Consider the following 16980-nt stretch of genomic DNA (forward strand, 5'->3'; position numbering starts at 1 on the left):
TGATCTTTTTCAAGGAATTTACACAAGGGGTTAGCAATTTTGGAAAAATCTTTTTTATAAACAGTCTATAGAACCCAGCGTGGCCAAGGAAACTTCTTATTGCTTTGACGGAAGTAGGTGGTGGAAGCTTTTCGATCACATCAACCTTTTCATGATCTACCTCAATGCCCTTACTCGACACTAGGTGCCCCAAGACTATACCTTCTTGTACCATAAAATGGCACTTTTCCCAATTGAGTACCAAATTAGTCTCGACACATCTTTTCAGCACTTTTTCAAATTCCTTAGGCAATCATCGAATGAGTCTCCCACCACCGAGAAATCATCCATAAAGACCTCCATGATGTCCTCTACAATATCAGTGAAGATGGCCATCATGCACCTTTGAAATGTGGCAGGTGCATTGCATAGGCCGAATGGCATCCTCCGGAAGGCGTAGACTCCATATGGACAGTGAATGATGTTTTCTCTCTATCTTTCGGGGCAATGGAGATTTGATTATACCCCGAGTATCCATCCAGGAAGCAAAAGTGGGACTTCCCAGCCAATCTATCTTGTATTTGATCAATGAACGGCAAGGGAAAGTGGTCTTTTCGGGTGGCCTTGTTTAATCTTCTGTAGTCCATACAAATTCGCCATCCTGTGACTGTTCTTATTGATATCAACTCAATGTTCTCATTTTGCACTACAGTCATCCCACCTTTCTTCGGCACACATTGGACTGGGCTGATCCAGTTGCTGTCGGAGATGGGAAAAATGATCCTCGCATCTAACTACTTTATCACCTCCTTTTTCACAACTTCCTTCATACGGGTTCAGCCTTATTTGATGTTATCTAGAAGGTTTGTGGCCATCTTCCAGTAGAATCTTATGCATACAGAAGGCCGGGCTGATACCCTTAATGTCTATAATGGTCTAACCAATTGCAGTTTTGCACTCACTCAATACCTGCAAAAGTTGTTCTTTCTGCACATCTAACAAACCAGATGAGATAATAACATGTAAAGTTGAGTTAGGTCCCAAGAAAGCATACCTGAGGTGAGGTGGTAGCGGCTTCAGTTCCAACTTTGGTGGCTCTTCTATCGATGGCTTAGCTGGAGGAATTTTTCTTTCTTCTAAGTGCAAAGGCTCAATTTCGAGCTCTCTTTTCCAAAACCCTTGGCCTTCAAGAGCCAACACCCACTCCGCCAAATCCTCTCCATTTACTTCATCTAAGTTCATGAGACAGGCTGCTAGAGGGTCTTTAGCATTCAAGGTCTCATCTTCCTCCTCCAGAATTACATCCACAGCTTCTATTAGAGAGCAATTAGAAAATTCACTTGGTCGCCGCATAGACTTCTGCACATTGAATGTCATTTCTTCATCATTTAGTCTCATTTTGAGCTCTCCAGTTTCACAATCAATTAAAGCTCTCCCAGTGGCCAAGAATGGTCTTCTGAAAATTATGGGAATCTCCTCGTCAACCTGGCAGTCTAGAATGACAAAATCTGCTTGGAACACAAACTTCCCAACCTGTACTAATACATCACCAAGGATACCAGAGGGCCTCTTCACTGTCCGGTCGGCTAGCTGTAGTAACATGGACGTGGGTCTAGCTCTTCCAATACCTAACCTTTTGTAGATAGCCAAGGGCATCAAGTTTGTGCATTCCCCTAAATCACACAATGCTTTAGCAAAAGCATAGCTGCCTATCGTGCATGGGATTGTGAAACTCCCTGGGTCTGACAACTTCTCAGCTATGGGTCTCGTCATGACTGCACTACAGGTTTGTGTCAATGTAACAATGGACATGTCTTGGAAGTAGAATTTGTGAGACATTAAATATTTCATCATTTTGGCATACCCAGGCATCTCCCGCAACGCATCAATCAATGGAATGTTCACCTGTATTTGTTTCAACATCTCCATGAATTTCTTATATTGCTCGTCCTTCTGATATTTGACCAATCTCTATGGGAATGGTGCTGGAGGTCGCTTCTTTCCTGTGATTTGAGTTTTATCTTGCTCGGGCACTGCTTCTACTGTCATTTCTTGTGCTACCGCAGTCTCCTTCGTAACCTCTTTTTCTTTGCTTGTGCTCTCTTGTGCATGTTGTACCGTTACCTCAGTTAACCCTATTGAATCATCTATATCAATGGGCACTAGCACAAGTGTTTCAGTAGGCCGGCTTTCGCGAGCAATCTCTTGCTCCAGATCTAGGTCTCTACCATTTCGTAGACTCACTGCCATAAGCTGTTTCGGGCCCTGATCCTTTGGGTTGACTTGTGTGTCTGCAGGTAACATCCCTTGGGGACGATTGTTTAGAGCCATAGAAATATGTCCTAATTGAATCTTAATACCCTTTATCGCTGATTCATGTGAGTCCACTCTCTCTTGCATTTTTCCAGTGGACCCAATCAGTTGTTACAACATTCTATTGTTGTTGTCCAGCATTCTCTTAAGTTCAGCAACCCCATTATCTTGTCTCACAATCTGTTGTTGTTGAGGTTATTGATAAGCCAGCTGCTGATTTTGCTGGTTGTAACCCTGTTACCTTTGGTAAGGCACTACTTGACCCTGTGGTCGCTTAGCTCCAGGATTGTTGTTGTTATTGTAGTGCTGCTATGCTGGTCTATATTGTTGATTCTGTTGTCCCCAATTCTAACCACCTTGCCTATGTCCCCCATAGTTGGCTACATAGTTTATATCTTCCTAATAGTACTGGTTGTCACCTTTCGCACTCCACGAGCATACATAAGTTTGGTTAATGCATGGTGTACATAAGCCCCCATTAGTTGCGTCAACTATGTGTACCTGCTGCTTCTGGACAGATTCATCGATCTTTTTAGTGAGGATACTCATTTGCGTCATTAGAATGGCCATATTTTCATCTATGGAGTTGTTTGGGTCCAAAGCCACTGAGTGAACTACATGAGTGATCGTAGAGTCTCCTGTCATCCATCCTGAGTTTTGGGCCATCTTATCAAGTAGGGTCTTGCATTCTCTGAATGTTTTGCTCAAAAATGCTCCACCTGCTGAAGCATCAACATTGGCCTTTAAGCCGTCTGCTAGTCCCATATAGAATCTCTACCCCAACATCTGATCTAGAATGCCATGATGTGGACACTTAACCATCATACCCTTGAACCTCTCCCACGTTTCTTATAGTGATTTTGTCGGTCTCTGCCTGAAGCTCAATATATCATCAATTTGTTTGGCTAGGTAGAACTTGTTCAAAAATTGCTTGACTAATTCCTCCCAAGTAGTTATAGAATTTATGGGGAGTGAATTAAGCCAAGTCTGAGCTTCTCCTGTCACCGAGAATGGAAACAACAACAACTTTATTGCTTCCGGTGTCATATTAGGTTGCCTTTGCGTGACACATATCGACAGGAAATTCTTCAGATGCTGCTGAGGATCTTCAATGTATGACCCTGAGAACAGTCCCTTGTTCTGCAATAAATGTAGCATGTTGTTTGTGATTTGAAATGATTTCGCCTGTATCTGAGGGACCGCAATTGCAGTTTCCAGATTGTCGGCGGTGGGTTATGCCCAATCATATAATGCTACCTCTGGTACAAGAGGCACCACACCCTGATTGTTCGGGTCATTCGCATTGACTCTGTTGATTGGATTTTCTGTTCCGTCATCCATGTCTGGATCGATTTGTTCTGTTGAGTTCTGTTTCTGTTTGCCCTTCTTATTTGCACGATTCAGTGCCTTGAAAACTTTGTCAGGATATGATAATGCTTCGAACAATTCACCAGTTCTTGAGGAGTTTCTGGGAATGCACCTGTAGCACCCAAGACTACAAACATTAGAATTTCAATGTATTTGTTTCAAAATGAAGAAAATTGACTACACTAAGAATTCTAGCAATTCTTTTAGCTGCAATTAATAACACTGTTAATTCCCCGGTAATGACGCTAAAATTTGATCACGCCCAACTATGCCTTAAAAAAGGACTAAGCGGTCGTTGCAAATATATTCCGGCTAATAAGTCCGGAGTCGAATTCCACAGGGAATTAACCTATCAAACATAGCTACTAGACTCGCACGAACTCACGCAATCAGTCTTCTTAAGAAATATTTAAGTAACAATTTAGATGTTTACTAACTAAATATTACGTAATGAAAATGCAACAATTAATAACTAACTACTAAAGGGTTGTAGACAAGAATTGGAATGATCTAAGGTTGTAATTTTTTCTATAATCGGAATCTTTTCCGCTACGTTTTTTTATAAATTTGCCTAAGTCTTTTCTATCGATCATGAGCACTCTGATTATCGTAACTCTTTCCCGAGTAATTACCAAAATTTACTAGGCATATTCTCTCAAATTACGCTAGTTGGCATTAAATACGGCTCACTCGGATCACACCAAGGTTTCGTTATCCCTAATCCCATCTTTAAACCCTTCGTATTGATCCCTCATATATATTAGGAGTGATGTTGTTCAACAACTACCTAAATATGCACTCTCTCCCGAGTAATATATACTAAATAGGCACAGCCAATTGAGGGCCCTTCAATCAACCACAATAATATCATCCTTCAACAGGTTCTATCAAAACTTTAGATTAGGAGTTTAGCTACTCATACTCATACTAACAATATCCAAAATATTTTGCATAATTAAATTACAAAGTAAGGATAAAGGGATGTAGAAATCGATGAGTCTAGCTCCCAACGGTTGTTCCACGAGCTATCCTTGCCTCCGATTGCCAAAGTCCCTCAAAAATGGCGTTTTGTGTCTATTTATATGTGTAGGAAAAGACCTAAACGACATAGGCCAAGTCCTAGTCAAACCAGGAGACGAAATAAGTCTTCAAAGTTCGGAGTGAGCGCGCCTCAGACCTCGCCTTGCAAGGCTTCACGCGAGCAGGACCTCGCGCTAGACCTGGCGTCGCCAGCCTTAACGCGAGGTGGAGCTTGCCTCCTGCCTCGCCAAGCTTGCTCCCACGCGATCTAAAAGGCTCGCCCAGCCATCTCCCATGCGAGCTATTATGCTTGCTTCGCCAGCTTTCTCATTTATCCGCTGCTAACTTCTTTCTTTCTTCTTTTCAACTGTTTTTGAGCATGCTTTAGACTTTAATTATTCCATTTGCTCTACTTTCATCACCAATTCACCTACACATAAAATAGACTCCATTACGCGCAAATAAAGTATAATTTATCATTTAAGCATATAAAATGCAAGGCGAATAATGTGCTAAACTATGAAATTATAGCCACACATCAATACGTAAAGAAAGCTATGTACCACTAGAATATATAAAAAGAAATACTAACATACAATTTAAAATAATATATATTAAAACATATTTATCTACAAAATTGACAGATGTATTTGTCTTTATTTTGCTCCATTCTATTTTTTCCTCTTTTCTATTCAGTTACCTTTAACAACAAAGACAATAAATAGTTAGTGCTTTATGCACTTGTTAGTTTAATGTTAAAATGTAAGGAAAGTAAAAATACAATGAAAATAAACAAAAGATAGCTATATTAAAATGCAGATTTTTTCTATTTTCAATGTTCGACCGTTGGCTCAACAAAAACTTGCACAATTGTGAGCCAACATTCTGCATTTATTTAGGTTCCACCTATTTACATTCTTCTAATACCAAGATAACCAATCATCTTATACTACCTATATATTCCAAAAACACCAAGTTGCATAACAAAAGGAACTTCATAAGCAGAAATAGAAATAACTTAAATAGACTACTAATTCCCCCACACTTAAATCACTTTATCCTCCCGGATGAAGACGTCGCGTGAGGGAAAAACCTATTTTTTTATTTTATTTTTTCCTTCGGCACCTTCTCTGTATCCTTTTAATATATCACTTGGGACCCAATTTTCATCAGAATCGGATTCAGAAATTGTATCTTCATCCATCATCACAGCCTTTCCTTTTCCTTTCCCTTCCACAATGGTCTTTGCTTTCTTTTTTGGAGGATTTCCCTCTCGTATTGTTAGTGCACCTATGGATGATGGATAGATTTCAGCAAAATCAACTACACTAATATTGCTCAGATCCGGTAAATTACTGAAAATATTACTGCTATGATTTGATATTGGATCTGATGGAATAGGTGTTAATGGTTGTGGTGGTGGGTTATCAAGTTGCTGCTGGGCTGGTGTCCGAATGTCATCAGGGATATACATATCATGGATGAGTTATAAATTATGTCTTGCATATATGCTCCACTCTCTGAAATCCCCGATCATTTCTTCCTTCCAAATTCCCAAATCTCAGCTCCATATTATCAAAGCTCAAATTTATCCTTGAAAATTGCTCAGTTAATTGCCCAATTTGGTGTCAGGCACTTCCTTCATGTTGTCTTCTAGCCTCTGGCAGTGGTTCCTGCCCTCTTGGTCCTTCCACTCTCTTCATTTTATTCCAAAATGATTTATTAGTGCATTTGGAATACCTGTAGACAACCATTCTTGGGCTAAGATGGATACCATTTATTTTATAAAGTAACGTTATGGTAGATGGATACCATAAACTTCTTACATAAGGATCATTTCTACAATTAATCATGTGGGTGTTTATGAATCTACCCATATTCAAAGACTTTTTCATGCAAATAGCATAGAGCAATACTACTCTTGGTGTGTAGATGTCATATGGATGTGAGTTTGGGAGTAACCTACTGCAAGTAAAGCTCAAGATTGGCCTAACACATTAGCCAATATTCTTGCGAGGAAGTTTACTTTTTTGCCTTTCAGAATTATATGCCCAATTAGCTCCTCTTGGACATAAATCTGACTCCACCAAATCTCAATTTGGGTTTTCTAGAGAAAACATTGTTTCTCTATCATCAACTTCTTAAAGAAAATGAAGACCATTAATAGTTTCAGCAGAAAAATTAATAGGTCTTTCTCTCACCATTGAAATATTTGTGACTGAGTTGATGTTTTGGTAAAACTCCAAGACTAGCTCAAGGCAAAATCACCAGGTGAGTGTGAAAATTCTTTTCGCCGGTAATCTTGGATGAGTTGAGCTATGAACTGATCCCAAATTCCATCTTCTTCATTAAAATGAATCCATTTTTTCTAGAATTGGTCTTCGGTTTGAGTTTCTTTGAAACCAATTCTCGTCATCTCTTCTGGGAGGCATTTTGGTGGTATGAAAAGAAGAAGTGAGCTAGGGAAGAAAATCAACTGGAAATGGAATTTTTGGATGGCTTAAACTATGAAGATGGGTTACTTTTATTCGTTGACTTAAAGAGTGGACCCCTACTTTTATTTATAGGTAAAAGTCAATCACTAAAGATCTTTAGAAGTATTCCTCGAATAGAACCATTCAGCATTCATCGACTTGCATGCGCAATCTATATATTTTTCTGAAAAACTTTTATGTGAAAATTGATAAAAATATGAAATAGTGCTTCAAAACTTATTTGAGTTGACTTCGGTCAAAGTTTTGAGCAAACAGATCAGGATCAGTATTTTAACGATCTCGGTGGATCCGCATCGTGATCTGGGACTTGGGCATATATTTGGAATCAAATTCGAAAGTCCCTACCTCGAATTATCGCCATTTGACGGAAACTAGAAACCTAAAGGCTATAGATTTTTAAAGTTTGACCGTAAATTTGACTTTATCGATATCGGACTCGGATTGAGATTCCGAGAGTTGGAATAGCTTTGTTATATCATTTAGTACTTACCTGCAAAATTTGAGGTTATTTCGGATTGACTCAACATGTTTCGACGCGAGTTATAAAATTAAAAATTTTATAAACTCATAAGTCTGAATCGATATGCGATTTGTAGTTTTGCTATTATTTATTGTGATTTGAAACCCCTGTAGGTCCGTGTTATATTACGCAACTTGTTGGAATATCCGGACGAGGTCCCGACTGGCTCGGATGAGTTTCGGATGAGCCACAGATCATTCAGAACATGCTGCTCAGCTGGTTCTGGTGCGTCGCACCTGCAACATTTTGATCGCAGGTACGTGTCCACTTTTGAGGTATTCTGGTCGCTTCTATGACGATGGCAATGGCCCTATCTTGCCGCTTCTACGGCTAATGGATCGCAAATGCGACAGGCCTCGCTTCTGCGGCTTCATCTGCGCTTCTGTGCAGTCGCAAATGCGTCGTGAAGTTCCGCATGTACGGTACTTTGCCTGGCTGCCTGGCATAGCAAATGCAAGATCGCAGATGCGAAATTTTAGTTCGCAGATGCGAAAATGCTGGACAAAATGCATAAATTCGGGAGTTCAACGTTTTTGCTCAATTTTGAGTTTTAAGTATCGGATTTGGGTTGTTCCAAAAAGTTTTTCACTAGTTTGAACTGGGTAAGTATTTTTTTATCCTAAATCGATTATATTTCATGATTCCATACTTATTTACATCATTAATTAGTGATTTAATGGTAGAAAATGAGATTTTTATAAAATTTTCTAAAAATGAAAAATGAAGATTTGAAAGGCGATCCGATGTCGGAATTCGATAATTTTATATGGTTGAACTCCTATCAGAACGGGTGTTCGGATTTCGTGATTTTTTTTGGGTTCCGAAAAGTGGTCCCCATGTTGACTTTCGGTTGACTTTTCCGAAAATGACTTAAATTAAGTCTCTTTCGAATTGTAAATAATTTCTAAAGCTCCAATTGAATTGTTGGCCGATAAATTGCTTGGTTTGATTGATTTGGGGACTAATTAGAAAGGAAAGGTCATGGTCGAGTGATCACTTGAATTGCGAAGCAAGGTAAATGTCGCAGTTAACCTTGACTTGAAGGAATAGAACCCTTGAACTATGTATTACGTGAATTTCATGTGTAGCGGCATATAGACGAGGTGATGAGTATCTATACGTCGTCAAATTGCTTGTTTTTATACTTTTACGTATTTCACTAATTGCCTTATTTCATGACGTAATTGTTATATGAATTGATTCCCTTATTTTCTTTACCTACTATTATGCCTTAATTTCATGCCTTAATTGCTACATGCTTATTTGACTTTTGTGTCATAATTGCTACTTGACATTTAACATTTCATATATTAAATTGCTTATCTTTTTCCTGATTCCACACTTATTTGTTACTTGTTCCTATTTGTTTCCTACATAAATCATAATTTTTGTATACCTTTTTGCCTTATAGTTTCATATTAATTGTTGCATTTATTGAAGTAGTCTTACGTATAAGTGTTGTTAATTGATATTGTTGAGGAGCGGGTTACATGCCACAACGATTGAGGATCGGGTTGCACGCCGCAACAGAATTGATTGAAAGATATATTGGGGATCGAGTTGCACGCCGCAACAGAATTGAATAAAAGTTTGTATTGTGGGATCGGGTTGCACGCCGCAATAGAATTGATTGAAATATTATATTGTGGGAACGGGTTGCATGCCGCAATAAATAATAAAAGTAATAATTAATTGTGACTATCAAATTGGCCTCGATTGTTGATATGAGTTACCTGTTTTACCTCAGATCAGTTATGCGACCGTAGAAACGCCCTGCACATCCAAAATTTTCTTCAACCCCCCAATGCACTGTTCAACCCAAAAAGTCTGAACTCATCAACGCATAAGTATTCTTCGGCACCACGAAATCCCAGGTTTTAGGTAAAATTTTACGGGGCCTTACACTATCGTTCGTGTGTGGTTACTATTGGGAGTTTTGAGACTAGCATGGATCTTCTACTTCTCAATATGGTAGATTTTGATGTTATTTTGGGTATGGATTGGCTGTAACCTTATCATGCTATATTGGATTGTCATGCCAAGATGACGACCTTAGCCATGCCGGGGTTGCCTCGATTAGAGTGTAAAGAGACTCCTTGCCATTCTACCAGCATAGTTATCTCTTATATGAAAGATCGGCATATGGTCGAGAAGGGGTGTCTAGATTATTTGGCTTATATTCGCGGTCCTAGTGCGGATGTTCCTTATATGGATTTAGTCCTAGTTGTTCGTGAGTTTCCAGAGGTATTTCCTGTAAATTTGCCGGGGATGCCACTCGACAGAGATATTGACTTCCTAGTGATGTCATTTGGGCTAACAAATTCCCTAGTAACATTTATGGGTTTGATGAACCGGGTGTACAAGCTCTATTTGGATTCTTTTATGGTTATATTTATTGATGATATCTTGATTTACTCCAGCAGTCGAGAGGAGCATGAGCAACATCTTCGGATTGTGCTTCAAACTTTGAGGAATAGTTAGTTATATGCCAAGTTTTCAAAATGCGAGTTTTGGTTAGACTCAATTGCCTTTTGGGGCATGTTGTGTCTGCAGAGGTATAAAAGTGGACTCTAAAAAGATTGAGGCAATTCAGAACTGGCCTAGACCCACTTCAGCAACAGAGATCCAGAGTTTCTTGGGTCTGGCAGGTTATTATCGCCAGTTCGGGGAGGGGTTTTTATCCATAGCAACCCCATTGACCAGACTGACCTAGAAAAATGCTCCATTCAGATGGTCAGATGAGTGTGAGTTGAACTTTCAAAAGCTCAAGACTGCTTTAACTACGACGCTAGTGTTGGTATTGCCCATAGGTTCAAGATCTTATATGGTGTATTGTGATGCATCTCACACTAGGCTCGGTGCAGTATTAATGCAAGATGGCAGGGTGATTGCATATGCGTCACGGCAGTTGAAAGTTAATGAGAAGAATTACCTTGTTCATAACTTAGAATTGGCAGCCATTATTCATGCGTTGAAGATTTGGAGGCAGTACCTTTACGGTGTTTCGTGTGAGGTATTCACTGATCATCGTAGTCCAAAGTATATGTTCACACAAAAATATCTCAATTTGAGGCAGAGAAGATGGTTGGATATGTTGAAAGGCTATGATATCAACATTTTGCATCACCCCAGAAAGGCCAATGTGGTGGCTGATGCTTTGAGTAGAAAGGTTGTGAGTATAGGCAGCCTTGCGTATATTCCGGTTGGTGAGAGGCTGCTAGCTGCATATGTTCAGACTCTGGTCAATCAGTTCATGAGGTTAGATGTTTCAAAGACCGGTCGGGTTCTAGCTTGCACAGTCGCTCGGTCTTCCTTGTATGAGCGCATTAGAGAGCGACAGTATGTTGATCCTCATTTTCTTGTCCTTAAGGACATGATGCGACACGGTGGTGCCAAGCAGGTTGTTATGGGGGATGATAGAGTTCTGCGGATGCAGGGTCGTATTTGTGTGCCTAATGTGGATGGTCTTCATGAATTAATTCTCGAAGAGGCCCACAGTTTTCGGTATTCTATTCATCTGGGTGCCGCCAAAATGTATCAAGATTTGTGGCAACATTATTGGTGGAGGAGAATGAAAAAGGATATAGTTGAATATGTAGCTCGATGTCTAAATTGTCAGCAAGTCAAATACGAGCATCAGAGACCTAGTGGTTTGCTTCAGAAGTTAGAAATTCCTGAGTGGAAGTGAGAGCGTATCATTATGAATTTTGTTGTTAGGCTCCCACGGACACAGAGAAAGTTCGACACATTATGGGTCATTGTGGACAGGTTGACCAAGTCAGCATATTTTATTCCAGTAGCAGTTACCTATTCTTCAGAGCGGTTAGCGGATATTTACATTTGCAAGACTGTCCGCCTTCACAGGGTGCCCGTGTATATCATTTCTGATCAAGGTACGCCGTTCACCTCGCACTTCTGGAGGGCTGTACAATGTGATTTAGGCACGCGAGTTGAGTTGAGTACAACATTTCATCCTCAGACGGACGGACAATCCGAGCGCACTATTCAAATATTGAAGGATATGCTTCGCGCTTGTGTTATAGATTTCGGAGGTTCTTGGGATCGATTCTTGCCGCTTGCGAAGTTTGCCTATAGTAACAGCTACTAGTCGAGCATTCATATGGCTCCATATGAAGCATTATACGGGAGGCAATGTCGTTCGCCAGTTGGCTGATTTGAACTGGGAGAGGCTCGGTTGTTGGGTACCGATTTGGTAAAGGATGCCTTGGATAAGGTCAAGATTATTCAGAATCGACTTCGCACAACTCAGTCTAGGCAAAAGAGTTATACCGACCGTAAAGTTCGTGATGTTGCATTCATAGTTGGAGAAAGAGTATTGCTCCGGGTTTCACCTATGAAGGGTGTAATGAGTTTCGGAAAGAAGGGCAAGTTGAGCCTAGGTATATCGGACCCTTTGAAATTTTTGAAAGGGTTGGTGAAGTAGCTTACAAGCTTGCACTACCACCTAGTTTATCAGCAGTTCATCCGGTGTTCCATGTGTCTATGCTCTAAAAATATCATGGTGATCCGTCCCATGTGTTAGATTTCAGCTCAGTCCAATTGGACAAGGATTTGACTTATGAGTAGGAGCCAGTAGCTATACTAGCCTGACAGGTCCGACAGTTGAGGTCTAAGAGTTACCCTTCAGTTCGAGCACAATGGAGAGATCAGCCGGTTGAATCATCTACCTGGGAGTCCGAGTCGAATATGCGGAGTAGATATCCACACCTTTTCACCAGCCCAGGTACTTGTCTAATTTCGTTTGAGGACGAACGTTTGTTTTAGAGGTGAAGAATGTGATGACAAAATAGGTCATCTTTAAATTTAACATTCAATTATGTGCTCTGAGACCTCAAATAGCACCATTCAGCATTTTTCGACTTGCGTGCGCAGTCCGGATAATTTTTCAAAAAAAATTTATGTGAAAAATTGATAAAAATATGAAATAGTGCTTCAAAACTCATTTGAGTTGACTTCGATCAAAGTTTTGAGCAAACGGACCAGGATCGGTGTTCTGAAGTTCCCATTGGGTCCATATCGTGATTTGGGACTTGGGCTTATGCCCGAAATCAAATTCGAAAGTCCTTAGCTTGAATTATCGCCATTTGACAGAAACTAGAAACCTAAAGGTTAAAGATTTTCAAAGTTTGATCGTAAATTTGACTTTGTCGATATTGGATTCGATTGAGACTCCGAGAGTTAGAATAGCTCCATTATGTCATTTGGGACTTACCTGCAAAATTTGAGATCATTCCTATCACACCTCTTTTTTTCCCGCAACCCTTATTCCGAGATTGAGTTAGAAGAGTTTTTCCAATTAAAGTGACGTTTTGAAAAGGGATTATTTATTATTTAGAGCCGCCACTTGGAATTGAGTTTTGGTGTTCCAAGTTACCTTTTATTTCAATCCCTTATCAAATAGAAGGTTTGACTCCTTAAATATAGTCTATGAAAATAGAAGACTGGGTAAGAAATTTTGTTGACTGAGGGGAAGGTGTGAGTCACCCCTCGAGTCCCGTGGTTCTAGCACGGTCGCTTTATTGACTCATGTCCGGCTTAAATTAATTCTTGGCTATTCTTTTATTTATTGGTTATGGCTTGTCTATTACAACTTCACTTAATTTATTATATTTTATTAATTATTTTTGACCTAGATGCGGTATGCACATAAGGTATTTATTTAAAAATGAATGTTAAACCATGGTATGGAATGTACACATGGTCAAAACATAATTATTTTAAATTTAAAGGCATCGAGACGCAGGAATGCGCACATGACCCTTTTATTACTTAAGCATATCAATCCAAGGTTCGTGTATGAACATATGAGCTAATATTTAAAGTGCTTCTAAAACTTACTAGCATATTTTGGAGTTACTTTGATAGCTATTAATTTACAAGAGATGGGATAACTTATTCGTGTTCATTTATCTTCAGGCCGTGGCAAAATTAATTAGCCCATAAATATGCTGGAGGTCTTAGATGAAATTATAGTCTGACACCTACCATGGCCCAACATAATCTCCTATATTTTACTACTAACCAATATATGAAACTAGATTAAAATCTATTGCATGAATAAAATAGATATTAACAGAACAAGTTAGTCACAGAAAGATAGGAGGTTAAAATGGATCTAAGGTACGACAAAATGGAAAACCCAATAATTCGTGGAATAAATTCCTTCCAAGCTTAATTTCCCATTAATTACCTCTAGAAGACAAGTTTAGTACTAAAAGGAATAATTCATCCAGTAAACAAGAAAAGCAGAAATATTAATACAAGTTAATCAATGAGGTTAATCATATGAACTTTCAAAAAAAAAAAAAAAGACAACGAACCAATCTTGAAACATATTCGACATAAGACATATCAAACTAAGCATACTCAGATGTAAACTCAATTATATACAAACCCAATTATATCAGACTCAAAAATTAAATCGAAACAAAAGTGACCCAAAATATTAATGAGATAGTAAATAGAAAGAAAAATAAACCATGGTATAGATGATTGTAAACAAAATCTTAACCCCAGTTTCACGAGCTTTATATAACTAATCAAGCACGTATTTGAAAGCTTCATTGAACAGAGCTATAAAAATTGTTACCTCAACGAAGTAAACTTTCTTCAATATTGATAAGGCAAGACTTGTACAGGAGTATCTTTCAATTAGCAAAAGTTAAACTTATCAAAAGAACCGGACCAGAACTTTTGTCGCAAAACTTGAACGGCAACCTCGTCTTTTAAATAGAACTAAAAATAACTCAAATCACCTTGACTACATCTTATCGAGAGGAGGACTGTGGTGGTTTATGGAGATGGAGAACCGCTTTTAATAGCTGACAACAGTGGTGAAAAAGGAATGAAGGAGATGGTTAAAGAAGGAGCAAAAGTGACGTTAATGGTATCAAAGAGATGGTTGTTTAGTGCTGATTTTTATTTTCAGATTCCCTTCTTTCTCAATTTCTCTCAATCTCATTTTTTCCTCTGTTCCCAGTTTTTTCCTTCTCTTTTATGTAATGTGTGTGTATTATATATAAATGTATTGGTGAGGGAAGTTAATGTGTTGGTGTGTGTGTGCGTGAAAGAGTGGGGGGCATGGGGATTGGGGCGTGAGTGTGTGCATTGGTGTAGAGTGACGTGAGGGGTGGAAGAAGTTGGGATTGATCAGATTTTTTAAAGTAAAAATCAGATTTTAAATAAAGTTTGTTATCAAACTTTATCACTTTAACGTGATTTTGAATTATTTTTTTTGTCTTTTATTTTAAAAGTTTATTAAATTATGAAGATAAGAAGAATAACCAATATTTCTTACAATATAAGAAAACTAAATATTTACATGTTCTTTAAATGATACTACGAAAAATATCATAACTTATTAAAAATTCTAATAAAAAGAAATCATATATATATATATTTTAATTAATTAATTTTTTTTTAAAGAAATAAAATTTATACTCTAAGAATGTGACTATTTTTGTAGTTTTTAATATTTATTTTTTCAAATAAAACCTATTAAGAGTAAGATAAAAGTTTAAAATATTAAGATTAGACCTGAAAGAAATATCTGCACTAAAATAGTATCGAATTTGGGTGCGGTCAAAAATTAGGTGTTCACAGCATGCCCCTCTTTGCTTGAAAACATGAAGAGTTTTTAAGCAAAGAAAATGAACAAGGTGACTGATTTTTTACCTCACTATTATTTAAAAAGGAAAAGAAGATAAAAGAAAAAGAGCCTTGGTTTTAGGCAGCCTACATATTCCGGGTTATAAGGGAATCAGGTCACGTACAGTTCAAGTGAAAAATGACTGATAGAGTATACTTAGATGGAGAGCCGAGCGAAGTTCCGTCGAGGTTCTGATCCGCGGTTCCTACTATTACATCAAAATGAAAAGAAAATTACATACTCTTGAAATCTAAGAGTTACAAAATTTCTATCCAAATGCCATCTGGAATCTTGTCTTGATTCTTGACTTGCTTCCCCCCATTGACTTTAGACTGAAACTTGATGCTCTTGATGTAACAAACTATGAAATATTCTCCCAGGCTTAATATTTAGACATAGTCAATTAATTATTTTTCTAATATTTATGATTTCGAAATCAACTAAATTTTATATATTAAATTCTTCGTTATTAAACTCCTCAGTACGTAATATAGCATATTTTGTTTCCTTCGTCAAGAGACTTCCACTATTGAAATTTCCTTTTGGATCTTTTTTTTTTCTCCCTCAACTCTATCCTTTTATGGTGTATTTATATAAATTTATCTTCATTCGTTTGCTTTTTGTTTGAGTATTTTTTTTAAATCTATAACCAAGATTAGTTGCATCTAATTCAGTTTCACATGTCTTTAGTATCATTCTTCATGCGTCCTATTTTAATTCTACAAGAAAGGATAAAGTGCCGGACAATATTAGTTTTCAGGTAAAAAATTATAACGACCCGGCCGGTCGTTTTGAATATTATAACCCTGTTCTCCCATTTACTGCTCAAATTATATCTTGCAATTGATTTATGACTTATCGGGTTAGTTGGTTCAGGTCCGGAAGGGATTCGGAATGAAATAAGACACTTAGTCTCATAATTAAAAATTTAAGTTAGAAAAATAGACCGAATATGGACCTATGTGTAAGCGACCTCGGATTTGAATTTTGATAATTCCAATAGCTCCGTATGGTAATTTTGGGCTTAGGAGCGTGTCCGAAATATTATTTGGAGGTCCATAGTGGAATTAGGCTTGAAATGTCGAAAGTTAAATTTTTGGGAAGTTTGATCGGGGGATTGATTTTTTGATATCGGGGTCAAAATCCGATTCTGAAAATTTAAAAACTTTTGTTATTTTATTTATGACTTGTGTGCAAAATTTGAGGTCAATCGGACGTGATTTGATAGGTTCCGAAGTCGTTTGTAGAAATTGGAAATTTCAAAGTTCATTAGGCTTGAATCTATGTGTGATTCGTGTTTTAGTGTTGTTGGATGTGATTTGAAGGCTCGACTAAGTTCTTATGATGTTTTAGGACTTGTTGGTACATTTGGTTGAGGTCCCGGGGGTCTCGGATGAGTCTCGGATGGTTAACGGATCACATTCGGACATAGAAGAAATAACTGAAGTTTCTGCCCTCTGCTGCAATCGCACCTGCGGAAAGGACATTGCAGAATTTATAAAACAAAACTGTAATAATTACTACCACCCGGATCTGGAGTCACAATTCACGAGCATTCTAAAATTTTACTAAAAGTAATAGTCTGAAAAAAATATAACTGTCTGAATGAAAGAAAA

At 38.1% G+C, this 16980-nt stretch overlaps 1 non-coding gene across 1 annotated transcript; it reads left to right on the forward strand.

The window, feature by feature from the left end:
- The first annotated feature begins 3088 nt into the window (after positions 1–3088).
- LOC142173938 (small nucleolar RNA R71) lies at positions 3089–3195 on the forward strand. Its single transcript, XR_012703302.1, has one exon. It is a non-coding gene; the product is annotated as a small nucleolar RNA R71 (small nucleolar RNA).
- Positions 3196–16980: the final 13785 nt, after the last annotated feature.

This window comes from Nicotiana tabacum, chromosome 19 (assembly GCF_000715075.1).
Source record: "Nicotiana tabacum cultivar K326 chromosome 19, ASM71507v2, whole genome shotgun sequence".
In the NCBI taxonomy this organism is placed as follows: domain Eukaryota; kingdom Viridiplantae; phylum Streptophyta; class Magnoliopsida; order Solanales; family Solanaceae; genus Nicotiana; species Nicotiana tabacum.